The 4,695-nt window shown below is 41.0% G+C and overlaps 1 non-coding gene across 1 annotated transcript; it reads right to left on the reverse strand.

Annotated features, from left to right (window-relative positions):
- Positions 1–398: 398 nt before the first annotated feature.
- Positions 399–505, reverse strand: LOC141610310 (small nucleolar RNA R71). Its single transcript, XR_012528211.1, has one exon. It is a non-coding gene; the product is annotated as a small nucleolar RNA R71 (small nucleolar RNA).
- Positions 506–4,695: the final 4,190 nt, after the last annotated feature.

The raw sequence follows: 4,695 nt of genomic DNA on the forward strand, positions 1-4,695 counted from the left end.
AAAACCATCCACAAAATCAACCCACAATGCCTAAATTCTCATCTCATTCCGTACAAACCGAGGAGAACCTACCAAATGGTACTCCAACACCGACTCACTTAACCGGTAATTTTATTGCCAAATCTGCATTCATACAATTAATTGAGAAAAGTTAATTTGGAGGAATGCCCAGTGAAGATCTTCATATACATATGGAAACTTTTTGTGACTGTTGTGATGTAATCTTTCAAACCAGAGTGACCCAAGACCAAATTCGATGGGTGTTATTTCCTTTTTCCTTGATCGGAACCGCAAAGTAATGGTTAAAGAGCCTAAACAAGGCTACTATTGGTATTGATTCATGGAAGAAGTTAGCACTTGCCTTCTACAAGAAGTTCTATCCTCCAGAGAAGACTAACATGTTGAGAGCCCAAATCACCGGGTTCAAGCAAAGGGATGAGGAATCATTATATGAAGCATGGGAGAGATTTAAGGATACTTGTCGCTCTTGTCCTCACCATGAACTTAGTGAATGGTTCCTTGTTCAACAGTTTTGGAATGGCTTATATGAAGACACACGAAATGTCCTTAATATGGGCTCCAATGGGAGGTTCACCGAGGTTGATGACAACCAAACATGGGCTAAAATCGAAGAGATGGCGGTTCATAATTCCCAATATAGTAGGCCACGAAAGGCCACTAGAGGAGGGAAGCATGAGGTGGATTATATTCCATCACACAATTGGGTGCTCAACTAAGTGCTCATATCGACACCATAAACTTGAAGTTTGAGAAAGCCATGGCCAAGCTTGATGAAGCTTCCCAATCACCCAAACAACATCTCAATGCTATGATGGCAACATCCTCAATCCCAAATGGAGTGTGTGAAAAGTTGTGGAACCTTGGGACATGATCAAAACGAATGTAGAGGAACAAATGAACAAGTGAATGCCTTCCAAGCATACAAAAATGGCACACCTTATTCTCACTACTACAATGAGAATACCAAATTCCATCCAAATCTTTCATACAAGAGCCAAAATGTCCAAAACCCTCAACCCACATACACACCCCCTCCAATGAGAAATCCTACTCAAATACCATACTACAATCAACCCAATGACCAAGCTTTTGATGTTCAAAAAGCGGTCCTCCAAATGCAAAAGAGCCAACAAGATTTCTTTGCTCAATTGCAAAGGGATAGCCAAGCCAAAAACACTACCATCAACAATATCCTTGCTCACACCAAAATGTTGGAGACTCAATTGTCTTAATTGGCCTCTTCTAGCTCACAAAGACAAAAGGGACAATTACCTCCTCAAGGTAATCCTCCCACAAGACATGAGACCATTAATGCTATCCACTTGAGGAGTGGTACTAGATATGAGGGACCAAAGATGCCAATTGAAGAAGATATTGTTGAGAAGAATGATAAGCAAAGTGATGTGATTGAACCACTAAGGAGAAATCCTAAGGTGGTGGAGACAACTATTAATGACTCATCAAAGAAGAGAAGTGAAGAGAAGGCTAAAGAAATTGAGAAAGAGCCTATTGTGATTAGACTTCCATTCCCAAGTCGCCAAGCTAAGCCCAAGTTTGATGAGCAACTTGGAAAGTTCATGGAGATTGTGAAGAACTTAGAGGTTTCTATACCATTCACGGAGCTAATCCATCATGTTCCGGCTTATGCAAAGTACATGAAAGATATCCTTATCAAGAAGAAGTCCATCCGAAAATTGGAAACCATTGCCTTTACTAAGGTAAGTAGTGCAATACTGCAAGGGAATTCCCTTCCAAAACTCAAAGATCCGGGAAGCTTCTCTATTCCATGTACCATTGGTGATACCACAATCAACAAGGCATTATGTGATCTAGGTGCAAGTGTAAGTGTCATGTCATATTCGGTATGTGAAAGACTAGGAGTGGGAGAGCTCAAGTGCACCAACATAACATTATAAATGGCGGATCGTTCAACAAAGAAACCACTAGGGGTATGGGAATATGTACTCGTGAGAGTTGGAAAGTTCATCATACTGGTGGACTTTGTCATTGTTGATATGGAGGAGGATTCTAACATTCCAATCATTCTAGGAAGACCATTCTTACACACCGCCGGAGCAGTGATCGATGTGAAACATGGAGAGCTCACCCTTGAAGTAGGTGATGAAACAATCACCTTCAATATTGATAAGACCATGAGAGCTCCCAACTTGTTTGAGACATGCTTCATGGTTGATCATTATACTCGGGAGGGTGGCAAAAATAAGGGGAATCTCCATTCAAAGAACAAGGGAAAGATGGAAATCTCAAAGAGAAGGGCAAAGATACACCGCCTAATTGGAAGAAAGATAACGATGATGTTAAAATGGCTCTATTCGGAGAGCATGGAATTTTTCACAACAAGAATGAGAGCTTGCAAAGCTCACCCATGACAAGTATAGATGGAGGCCTCATTGGCCATGATAACAAGAAAGGAGAGTTGCTCTTGTCAACTCATGATTCACCCAACATAGGGGAGAAAGCAAATGAAGTGTATGGTCTATGGGACGATGAATTTGAGGGATTGGTTAATCCCTACATTGGGAACGCTATGACTATAGACCAAGGCTTAATGGATCCTTGTCAACACTTTGACTCGGATTACAACAATGAAGACAACAATGTACAAGGGTCTATATAAGACCTTTACCATGAAAATGAACAAGCCTTTGACTACTTCTACAAGGTATTGAGAAACATCAACAACACCTTGGCTCCCCCTTAACACCTCTCAAAAGAGGAGAGTTTGGTGGAGTCCTCCCTAAACCACCATTTGTAAATATTCTGACCTCTTAACTTGCATTTAATTTTACTTGTACATTACTCATTTTTGCATTACATTTTACATGCTTTGTTTAACGAATTTGTGTGACATGAAAGCAAGTGAAGGAGGGATTTTAATGTGCTTTAAATGTGTAGTATTTGATGATCAAGTGTGGGGAAGCATATGCCTAGGCTAAACCAATCCTTTGTAATGCTACCCAAGAAGAAATGAAGAAGAAAAGAAGAAGATTTAACGCGGGGAGAAGATCCCCACGAGTAGACCTGAGCTCGTGGGGACTGGGAAAGGAGTGCAAAGTGGAAATCTACTCTAGAAAGAAATTTGCCCGAGCCGACCTCAACCCGAGCGACCCACTGCCAAAGTCGCTTGACCTCAGCTCAAGTCGTGGGTCTTGAAGGAGCTCTCAAATGATAAATTTTGCACCGGGCAACAATCTGCCCGTCTAAAAAACAAGTCGAGCGAGCCAAGCAACAATCCGCCCGACTTGCCTTCAAGACGCCCGTCTTCAAAGCCTTGCAGATAGTTGATTTTTCACTGGATGAAAATCCGCCCGACTCCAGCCTAGTCCACCCGTCTCTACCTGCTATATCAACAAAACACGAGACCAAATGCTCTTCTTCATTTCATTTCATTTCATTCAAACACAAACACAATATTTTTCCCTCACTTCAACCTTCAAACCCTCATCCAAAAACAACAATCTCTCATCCAAATTCACCACAATCAAATCCAAACTTGCTCAAATCAAAAATAAATCACTCCTTTATCAACAATAAGACCATTCAAACAACAATTTCCTCACAAAATCAATCAATTCCTCTAGGGTTAGGAGAAATCCGAAAATCCCCAAATTGATTGGGCATTGAATTGAAACTTGAAGAGCAAAGGAGCATTCAAGTATAAACTTGGTTTGTTGATACTAGTTTAAAAGGAGAAAAGCAATGGCAAGGACCAAGGGAGGCATCAAGGCAACAAAGACACCAACATTGTCCAAAAGACAACAAGCTCTAGCATTCAAAGCAATGGTCTTGGTTCAACAAAGGGAGCAAGCTCCATCAACCATCAATGCTATCAAGGAAGCTAAGCTACTAATTCTATCCCGGAGGTGGAACAATTGAAGAATTATCCAGAGCTAACTTTCATATCCGATAAGCATAGGCTTGCATTCGAATCCCTAGCCAAGAAAAAGATTATAGCTACAAAATTCTTATGTCAAGAAGCTTTGAGTAAATTGGGTGTCCTTGAGTAAACAAAGGCATTTTTCGAGTCCATGGGGTTATCAACCCTCTTTGAAATGAATGAATTGACATACCCCTCCTTGACATTGGAATTCATTAGTTCCTTGAGGGAGTATAAAATTGAGGCTCGAGATTATGTCGAATTCCGTCTCGAAAACAAAACTAGAACAATGCACAAAAGTGATTTTGGAAAAGTGTTTGGGCTTAAGAACCATGACCGTCTTTTGAAAACAAACCGTCTTTGGAAACAACATATTGTTTTCAGAGCCGCCTCAACTCGAACTCAAACCGTCTTTTGAAAACAAACTTAAGACAACTTTTCAACTGATTGACTTTCAAATATCCCTATTCTTCGGAAGCCGTCCATAAAGCGACAATCGAATCTTTTTGAAAATCTCTATTTTCGAAAACTTCAGTCCACCATTCCAATTCCGCCTCGTGTTTATGGAGTCGAAGCAAGCGTACTTATGGGTCTTTACTTATGAGTTGTCTCACCTAGACACTCGCTCAATGGCGTCACGCCACTAAGTTGGACGCAAGTCAAGGTCCGGTCAACATCATCACATCATAAATCGAGTCGGCACCGAGGCACCACACACGGTCATCCTCGTCTTGTTGAGTCTAATCTGTTTTTCCATCCCATGTGTTATCTACGTT

Source organism: Silene latifolia, chromosome 10 (assembly GCF_048544455.1).
Source record: "Silene latifolia isolate original U9 population chromosome 10, ASM4854445v1, whole genome shotgun sequence".
Lineage (NCBI taxonomy): Eukaryota > Viridiplantae > Streptophyta > Magnoliopsida > Caryophyllales > Caryophyllaceae > Silene > Silene latifolia.